Below are 10,759 nucleotides of genomic sequence, written 5' to 3'. Positions count from 1 at the left end.
AAGCTTATTCTATAGCTTCTACAAATTCTCTGATTTTTACCTTATATGGGATGGCTAGACAAAGCATTATAAGTTCAGTCTTATATATAAGCCATTAGAATACATGATCAAAAAAGGAAGTGTGACTTCTAGATATTTCATCCAATGTTTCTGCAACAACACTTAACCGGACACCTTTATGGCTCTCCCATAACTGGCCTGACCTCTCTACGTGTCCTTTACAACATGTCCTTTGACTGACCTGGAGGTAATATGTAGCCTCTCTATTCCTTTCTTGGGTTGCATTACTTTTTTTTTCTTCATTGCTTTTGAAAATAAATAATAACTATAATAATAATTAAACATTAAAACCTGCCAGTGTAATGGAAACAATAATATAAACTGCCTTACCAGAACTTTGCCTTTCCAGTTCTGCACATTTCAGACATAACCAAAAATTCTTTCCCCAACTTCTAGTGTTCTGAATCTGCTTTGGCCCTTCTCCAGTTCATATGTTACATTGCAAAAGAAGAAACAGTTTATAATAGAAAATTTGTCAGTTACCCTTTCAGCCTAGCTCAATAATAAAAGTGTCTTGCTGAAACAAGTTATATCATAATTGAATCATTTGTACTCTTAACAGTAAAAATATCTAAATTAATGAGGGCATGGAAGGAGGCAGTTTATGCATTTTTAATTATGTTGAGAATAACTATTTGGATATTATAACTAAGTTCTAGGTTTGAAAGGTATAAATTATCTCTTACCTTTTAGGACATGAAGACAAAAGATTGAGTGGAGAATCAGAAGCATTTTATAAATGACTTGGATGTTCCAAATTTAGATGTTTATAAGCTCTAATTTTACTGACAGTATTTGGAGAACATCAGTGAAGACAAGGGATAAGCACACTTTTGAGAAAATGGTTTAGATTTATAAATAAAGCAACTGACACCATCTAGTGGTCATTCCTATGATGAACCATTCTCTTCGTTTCCAATGTTACTTAGAATTCAGTCACATGCCAAATTTCTTATCAGATATTTTGAACTAGGTTAAAGTAAAATAAACACAGAAAATAATATAAACTGAAATCTAAGAATTAGTTCTAATGTTTACATAATATGAAAATGAAATACACGATGTTTGTTATTCACAACTCTTTGGTTTATGAAAAATAGGATTTAATATGTTGAGCATTAAACAGTGTTCAACTGCTTTACCCATAAGAAGGGACAAAATTTCCCTATACACAAGAGACAGAACTTAATTTTACCCACTTTATCCCTAAAAGTTAAATTGATATTTAAAAACACCTGTTACAGATAACTATTATTTTAATTGATAGAACTGGCATAGATTTTGAACCATTATTTATTTTACTCAACTGTTTGAAATCAGATAAGAAAAAGAGATTTTAGTCCTTGAAACACATACCGTGGCAGTGAGGGCTCGTATACATGTAAAGAAATAATAGCTAATAGTTACTTGGGACAAAAGAAAGCTTGCCTGTGCTTTTTTAAATTTTCAAGGCAAGTTTACACATGAATAAACAAGAGTTGAATACAGATTTAAAACAAAAACTCGAAAATAGACAATTCCTTGGAGAAAATATTTGCAAGTGATACAACTGACAAGGGCTTAATTTCCGAAATATACAAACAAATAACGCAGCTCAATAAAAAAAAAAAATTGGCAGCAGATCTAAATAGACATTTCTCCAATGAAGACATACGGATGGCTAACAGGCACATGAAAAGATGCTCAATATTGCTAACTATTAGAGAAAAGCAAATTAAAACTACATAGAGGTATCACCTCATACCAGTCAGAATGGCTTTCTTCAAAAAGTCTACAAATAATAAATCCTGGAGAGAGTATTGAAAAAGGGAACCCACCTATGCTGTTGGTGGGAATGTAAATTAGTGCTGCCACTATGGAGAACAGAATGGAGGTTCCTCAAAAACTAAAAATAGAGTTACCGTATGATCCAGCAATCCCACTCCTGGGCATATAACCAGATAAAACTCTATGAAAAGATACATACACCCCAATATTCATTGTGAAACTACTTACAATAACCAAGACAAGGGAACAGCCTAAGTGTCCATCAACAGATGAATGAGTAAAGAAGATGCAGTACAATGGAATAGTAGTCATAAAAAGAACAAATAAGGTTATTTGCAGCAACATGGATGGACCTAGAGATTATCACACTAAGTGAAGTTAGACAAAGAAAGACAAATACCATATGATATCACTTACATGAATCTAAAAAAATGATATAAATGTACTTATTTACAAAATAGAAATAGACTCACAGACATGGATGATAAACTTATGGTTACCAAAAAGGAAATGGGGGGGATAAATTACGAGCTTGGAATTAACAGATAAATACTACTATAAATAAAATATATAAGCAACAAGGTCCTATCATATATCACAGGGAACCATATTTAAAATCGTGTAATAATAACGGAAAGGAATCTGAAATATATATGTATACATATATACAAACATACATACATGCATATATGAATCTTCTCTGGTGGCTCAGTGTTAAAGAATCACCTATCAATGCAGGAACCGAAGGAGATGCGGATTCGATCCCTGGGTCAGGAAGATCCCTTGGAGGAGAAAGTGGCAACCCACTCCAGTATTCTTGCCAGAAAAGTCCCATGGACAGAGAAGCCTGGTGGACTAAATGGGGTCGCAGAAGATTCAGACATGATTGAGTGACTGCACACACACACACATACACACACACACACACAATAAACAACTGTGTCAGTCATGGATATTGTGCTTAGATTTAAAAGTAGTTCAAGTCCTCTTAAAGTGAAAAAGTGAAAGTGAAGATGCTCAGTAGGTGGGACTCTTTGTGACCCCATGGACTGTAGTCTGCCAGGCTCCTCCATCCATGGGATTTCCCAGGCAAGAAGTTGCCATTTCCTTCTCCAGGGGATCTTCCCAACCCAGGGACTGAACCCAGGTCTCCCACATTGCAGGCAGATGCCTTACCATCTGAGCCACCAGACAACTCCTGAGTAGGTCAAGTAATAAATAAAGTCTTCTAGGTCCGTTCTCTCTCCCAGTGGGTACACTGATTCCACAGACCCTGCTAGCAGTCATTTCTTCATTTCTCAAGTTATAATCAAAACACATAGACACAGTGGCTCTTAAAGCCACAGCAATGATCCTTTGGACTGTGGAAAAGGGCTCATGGAGTAGAAAAGGCTGAACCGAATCCCTGAAAAATATCTTCACTTACTTCTGGCCAATATGCTGATCATAAAACAATATTGTATCTCAGTGTACTGGCAGAAGTCAATGCCACTCTCAGAGATTTCAGGATGATACATAGCATGTTAGATAGAAAAAAAATTATTTGGGAGAAAAAGAAAATGGGAAGGAGACAGGAAGAACCAGGTGGGGTTGGGTTTGGGGTTCCACTGTGAGGCAGAGTGGTCAGGGCAGGCATTTGTATGATGAAACCTGACAGAAGTGAGGGACTGACCTGTATGGCTATCTGAGCAAAGAGCTTTTCCTGATGGAAAGAAAGCAAGGGAAAAGGCCTGGAGGTAAGACTGCCCAGTCCTGTTGGATGAACAGTGAGTTGGCCAGCATGACTCGAACACAGTGAGTGAGAGGACAAGAGGTCAGAGAAGTAACAGGAACAGATTTTGTAGGGCTTTGCAGATCATTTCAGGAATTTTGGCTTTTACTCTGAGTGAGGTGGGTAGCGACTGTGGTGTGAAATAATATGTTCTAATGAGAGCATTCTTAGTACTGTGTTAAGCAGGACCAGACCACCTGATCTACCTCTTGAGAAACCTATATGCAGGTCAGGAAGTAACAGTTAGAACTGGACATGGAACAACAGACTGGTTCCAAATAAGAAAAGGAGTACATCAAGGCTGTATACTGTCACCCTGCTTATTTAACTTATATGCAGGGTACATCATGAGAAACGCTGGGCTGGAAGAAGCACAAGCTGGAATCAAGATTGCCGGGAGAATTATCAATAACTTCAGATATGCAGATGACACCACCCTTATGGCAGAAAGTGAAGAAGAACTAAAGAGCCTCTTGATGAAAGTGAAAGAGGAGAGTGAAAAAGTTGGCTTAAAGCTCAACATTCAGAAAACAAAGATCATGGCATCTGGTCCCATCACTTCATGGCACATAGATGGAAAAACGTGGAAACAGTGGCAGACTTTATTTTTCTGGGCTCCAAAATCACTGCAGATGGTAATTGCAGCCATTAAATTAAAAGATGCTTACTCCTTGGAAGGAAAGTTATGACCAACTTAGAGAGCACATTCAAAAGCAGAGACATTACTTTGCCAACAAAGGTCCATCTAGTCAAGGCTATGGTTTTTCCAGTGGTCGTGTATGGATGTGAGAGTTGTAGTGTGAAGAAAGCTGAGCACCGAAGAATTATGTTTTTGAACTGTGGTGTTGGAGAAGACTCTTGAGAGTCCCTTGGACTGCAAGGAGATCCAACCAGTCCACTCTAAAGGAGATCAGTCCTGGGTGTTCATTGGAAGGACTGACGCTAAAGCTGAAACTCCAGTACTTTAGCCACCTCATGCTAAGAGTTGACTCATTGGAAAGACTCTGATGCTGGGAGGAATTGGGGGCAGGAGGAGAAGGCAACGACAGAGGATGAGATGGCTGGATGGCATCACTGACTCAAAGAACATGAGTTTGGGTAAACTCTGGGAGTTGGCGATGGACTGGGAGGCTTGGTGTGCTGTGATTCTTGGGGTCACAGAGAGTTGGACACATCTGAGTGACTGAACTGAACTGAAGCAGGAAAAGTGAGAATGGTTACAAGGTTACTACAGAAACCCAAGAAGAGATGATTGAACGTGGGTCTCAGTGGTAGCAGTAGAAGCAGTAAAGAGTCAAACTGCAAATTTTTGATCGTAAAACCAAAACCGTTTTCATTCTCTTGGGCTTGAGTTTCTAGTATTCCAGCCTATCAAGATACATTCAGATTCTGACTATTCCTTCCCAGGGATTTTACGTACCCTTTTCCTTTTAGAAGTAGGTTGTAACTTAAGCCTTTGGATAAACATTCAAAAATCTCATTAACACTGACTTGGATCTTAAAACAAATACTTTTTATATTAAAGTCTTGGTTATAAAAACCAAACATGCCTCAAAGAACACCTTCCTTTCTTCATTTCGCACCCCCTTTCCATCCCCTTCCCCAAACTGTTTAATTCAGTTAGCAAGAAGGCAGCATTGATTGTTGGAGGTCTTGGCATCTATTTATGCAGCCCCATCATACTGTGAAACTTGATCATTGTGCTCAGCACTATGGGCTTCCCAGATGGCTCAGTGATAAAGAATTCACCTGCAATGAAAGAGATGCAGGAGATGTGGGTTCGATCTCTTGGAGGAGGAAATGGCAACCCAGTCCAGTATTCTTGCTGGGATAATCCTATGGACACAGAAACATGTTGGGCAACACTCTGCTGCTCCCGCTGCAAAGTTGCTTCAGTCGTGTCCAACTCTGTGTGACCCCATAGACGGCAGCCCACCAGGTTCCCCTGTCCCTGGGATTCTCCAGGCAAGAACACTGGGGTGGGTTGCCATTTCCTTCTCCAATGCATGAAAGCGAAAACTGAAAGTGAAGTCGTTCAGTCATGTCTGACTCTCAGCGACCCCATGGACTGCAGCCTACCAGGCTCCTCTGTCCATGGGATTTTCCAGGCAAGAACACTGGAGTGGGTTGCCATTGCCTTCTCCAATGCATGAAAGTGAAAAGTGAAAGTGAAGTCGATCAGTCATGTGCAACTCTTAGCGACCCCATGGACTGCAGCCTTCCAGGCTCCTCTACGGGGTCACACAGAGTCGGACACAACTGAAGCGATTTAGCAGCAGCAGCACCATATATGATTTCCACTAGAAGCACTTGATGATTTATGACTGAAATAAGACATGCATTCTCTTAATTTTCTAATCAAAGAATTGTACTTACTGAAAGTACGGACTTAATTGTTCTCACATAACATAAAAATACTATTCATTATTCTTTGAAAATTAACAAACTGGCCTATGAGTTTTATGAGTTTGCCTAAGTTGTTCAGAAAGGATTCTCAGTGGATTTCAATAATCAAATGTGAGGATATAGTCTTGTTTTTATGGGCATAAACAATGGAAATAGATAAAAGTGAAACATCAGAAAATTTCAGAAATCATAAATAACAATATATTACCATATCTAATCACTAAATAATCCTTATGGTCTTGGAAATCAGGGTCCATTTCCACTTAAAAAGGAAGAAAAACGGTACAGAGAAGCAAGCTAAGTCAGCATATAAGCATTTATGAAAGATTTCTCATTGCAATTTTTTTCTGTTGAAAAATTGTTTCATGATTTGTCTTCAGAAACTAATACTAAAAGAGTGAATAATTTCTATACATAATATAAAATAATTACGAGATGTGAGATTACCTATAGTTTTGTATACAGCACAACCTATGAACCAAGTCCGAAGTTGGCCATTGAATTCCTGTCTAATACCTGTATGGATTCTCAGGAATTCAGAAACTAGCTGAGTGACTCCTACATATCAGGGCATGGGGGTGGTGGGGGGTGGGGAAAGCAACCCACATTGAGACAGGAAGGAGAAGCTGTGCCATAAACTCCACCCCTGGCACAGTGACACACATCTGGGATGGATCTTATAACTCCCAGCTTCTCCCTAAGTATTGAAGGGTTTGGACCTATATTTGCTTTCCCAACTTTTGAGACTTCTACCTGAGAGATGAACCCCAAAACATGTAGCTTTTAAAGGGCAACAGGGATTCCATCTATGGAACCCACAAGGCTAATGTGAACCAAGAGGTACTTTTTTCAAAGGGCTTATGTAAACTCACTGTGGCAAAGTCCTCAGAGTCCACAGCAGAGGCAGCAGACTGAAACAGGCCCAATCTTCCCATGAAAGAACTCTATTTTTTATCTTAGTAACTGCAGACTACAAGCAGTCTTCTAATTTAACACCCATCAAGATGCTGGCTACATCATACTCCAGAGACTGGAGTCCCAGTGGGTTCCATCTTCACACTCTTCCTCCATCTCACTCCCGATTGCTGATATCTCCTGGAAAGGAGCTTGTGCACACATTTGGTGCACCACTTGTTTTTTACAGTTGCTGTGTAGGGGATACCCTTTGAGTCCCTGGCTGTGGTCTTCAGCAAACTTTAAGTTCATAGGTTGCACAGGACTGTAATGAACCAAAACTATTGCCTGAGGATCCAGCTTACCATCAACGTACATCTAGGTGCTATCTGAGAATCTCCCCTTTGGGACAGTGGCTGGTCTCAGCATACTCTCAACTCCTTTGAGCCACTAAAAACAGAAAAATGTTGCTTAGACTATCATGAAGGATTGAGAAACAACCGAAAGCTAGGTCGGGGTTAAATGATAAATTTCATTTTCCATATGAGGCCACTCCTTCAAGATGGAAAGGGGTGACTGTTTTTTGCTTTTGTTTTTTAATTGGAATATAATTGCTTTACAATGTTGTGTTAGTTTCTGCTGTACAACAAACCGAATCAGCGATATGTGAGTGTGTGTGTGTATATATATATATCCCTTCCCTTTTGAGCCTCCCTTCCACCTGCCCCCATCCCACCTCTCTAGGTCATCACAGAGCACCAAGCTGAGCTCCTTGTGCCATACAGCAGCTTCCCACTAGCTATCTATTTTACATGCTCTGGAATTTATACGAACAGGGAAGACTGGTATGCTGTAGTCCCTGGGGTCACAGAGTCGGACATGACTGAGTGACTGAACTGAACTGAACTGAACTGAGAGTATATGTGTCAATGCCACTCTCCCAATTCATCCCACCCTTTCCCGCCTTTCCCCAACCCCATACACATGCCCATTTTCTATATCTGTGTCTCTATTCCTGCCTCACAAATAGGTTCATCAGTACCATTTTTCTAGATTTCATACATATGCATTAACATACAATATTTGATTTTCTCTTTCTGACTTATTCACTCTGTATGACAAAGTGTAGTTTCATCCACAACACTACAAATGCAGAGGTGACTGTTTTATACAATGAATCGAAATCAACATGGAAAATCTAGAAAAGTGAAGAAAAAAAGGAATATGTTCCTAATGAAAGAAAAAGACAACACCTCAGAAGAAAATGCTAATGAAACAGAGATAAGGGATTACCTGATAAAGAGTTCAAAGTAATGGTCATAAACATGCTCACTGAGGTCAGGAGAATAATGTATAAACAAAGTAAAAAGTTTAGCATAGAGAAAATACCAGAAATCACAGAGCTGTAGAATATAATATCTGAACTGAAAATTTCAATAGAGGAGTTCAATGACAGAATGTTGAAGTGGAAGAATGGATCAAAGAGAGGCTAATGAAACTCATCCAATGAAAGAAGCAATGGAATACCCTGGTGGTCCAGTGATTAGGACTTTGCAATTCCACTGCAGGGGGCATGCATTCAACTCCTCTTTGGGGGATTAAGATCCTGCAAGGTTTGCAGAACGGTCCAAAAAAAGAAAAAGAAGATTAAAGATAGCTTAAGGACTTAGGGGACAAAATCAGTTCAGTTTAGTTGTTCAGTCGTGTCCGACTCTTTGTGACCCCATGAATCGCAGCACTCCAGGCCTCCCTGTCCATCACCAACTCCTGAAGTTTACACAAACTCATGTCTATCGAGTGGATGATGCCATCCAGCCATCTCATCCTCTGTCATCCCCTGCTTCTCCTGCCCTCAATCCCTGCCAGCATCAGGGTCTTTTCCAATGAGTTAACTCTTCACATGAAGTGGCCAAAGTATCGGAGTTTCAGCTTCAGCATCAGTCCTTCCAATGAACACCCAGGACTTATCTCCTTTAGGATGGACCGGTTGGATCTCCTTGCAGTCCAAGGGACTCTCAAGAGTCTTCTCCAACACCACAGTTCAAAAGCATCAATTCTTTGGCGCTCAGCTTTCTTCACAGTCCAACTCTCACATCCATACATGACCACTGGAAAAACCATAGCCTTGACTAGGCGGACCTTTGTTGGCAAAGTAATGTCTCCGCTTTTTAATATGCTGTCTAGGTTGGTCATAACTTTCCTTCAAAGGAGTAAGAGTCTTTTAATTTCATGGCTGCAATCAGCATCTGCATTGATTTTGAAGCCCAGAAAAATAAATTCCTCCACTGTTTCCCCATCTATGTGCCATGAAGTGATGGGACCAGATGCCATGAACTTCGATTTCTGAATGTTGAGCTTTAAACCAACTTTTTCACTCTCCTCTTTCACTTTCATCAATGTGGGACATATCTCTCGGGGACTTGGAAACAGCAAACCTGAAAGAACAACACTTGGACAGTCTCTGCAAGGACTGACAAGTTTATTTCTTCAGTTGAGCCTTTTTATAGGAACAAGGAACAAAGAGCTTAGAGCATACGGCCAGCAGAACATGTATGAGGCTAAGACATAATCAGTAAAAGATACTTCAAGGAACAGCGCATTCTCAACGACCCATGTATTTATCCATGACCCATTTTCTCAAGCAACGTCTTTAATGTTTAATCACTAAATTTTGGCGCTGAGCATAGCCAAAGGCAGGAAATGTTTTTCAGCTATCAGTACACAATGCCTGGGTACTTCTGGTCCTTCGCCATTTCCCTGAGGACCTTCTCCTTCAAGGCTATTTTGCACTGTGCCTCCCAACACATCTTCCTTTTGTTTTTAGTTTAAGCACGGCAGCTGCTAGTTGGACTCTGTCGTAGGAGGTATGGAGTTTTGAGTAGAGACATCTGTATAGAATTGTGTAGTGCCACACCAGATAGGGTTCCTACTGTAACAATAGATATTAGACTGAGAATTCCAGCAATAATCCATCCTATTATGCGCTTTGACCTCCTTACGCCATATTTGAGCAAAACTGAGAGAAATACAGAGTCAGTCCATGGTTCTGTTAGGTTAACAGGAAGCCACAAATCAAATCCTTTCTTAACTATTGCAAGGTTGACATAATGATATGAAATAGTATGGTTTAAACATGTATACAACGCACATGCTGTACAGTTAACAATATTAGCAGAAAGATCCGTGTCGAAGTTACCTACAATAAACATGTACGGGAGGTGCACACAAGATTGGATATAACCTGTACTATTGTATAAAAAGGTATAGTTTTGAGGTTTTAAGGCTTTTGCAGTACCATACACACTGGCAAAGCGCTCCAATGCAGCAGGAATCTTCCACACATGCCATTGCTCAGGTCCTATGGTAAGGGTTCAGACATTGACGTTTTCTCTTCTGCTTCTCTATGGTCATTGACGAGACCCTTTGCGTCAGCTGCGTCACCTGTTGGGGGAGTCTGGTCTTGGGGTCCTTCTCGGTAACAGACATGGCAAAGTGGAACCCAGATTTCTTCTCCATCTGCAACAACAAGACTGTAACCTCTGCCTAGGAGTCATAAGATTCCTGGCAACCATTGATTAAACTGTTTATACCATATTGGTGTGTTGGCTTCTAATGGTTTCTTACTGTTTTCCTCTGCAAAATGTCTGTCTGCATGAGTATCAGAACTATCTTTTAGTAAATTTAAAAAATTTAAGGAATAAAGAGTTAAAGATAATAACAATTGAAGGTTCATAGGATAAGAAGTGTATCTCCTCTTCCATATTCTCTCTTTTTGTTTTAATAAATGAATTTTAAGAGTACGATGGGTTCTTTTGATAATTGCTTGACTTTGGGGATTGTAGGGTATCCCTGTGATGTGTG

This window comes from Bubalus bubalis, chromosome 10 (genome assembly GCF_019923935.1).
Source record: "Bubalus bubalis isolate 160015118507 breed Murrah chromosome 10, NDDB_SH_1, whole genome shotgun sequence".
NCBI lineage: Eukaryota > Metazoa > Chordata > Mammalia > Artiodactyla > Bovidae > Bubalus > Bubalus bubalis.
Note: the sequence above shows the minus strand (reverse complement) of the source record.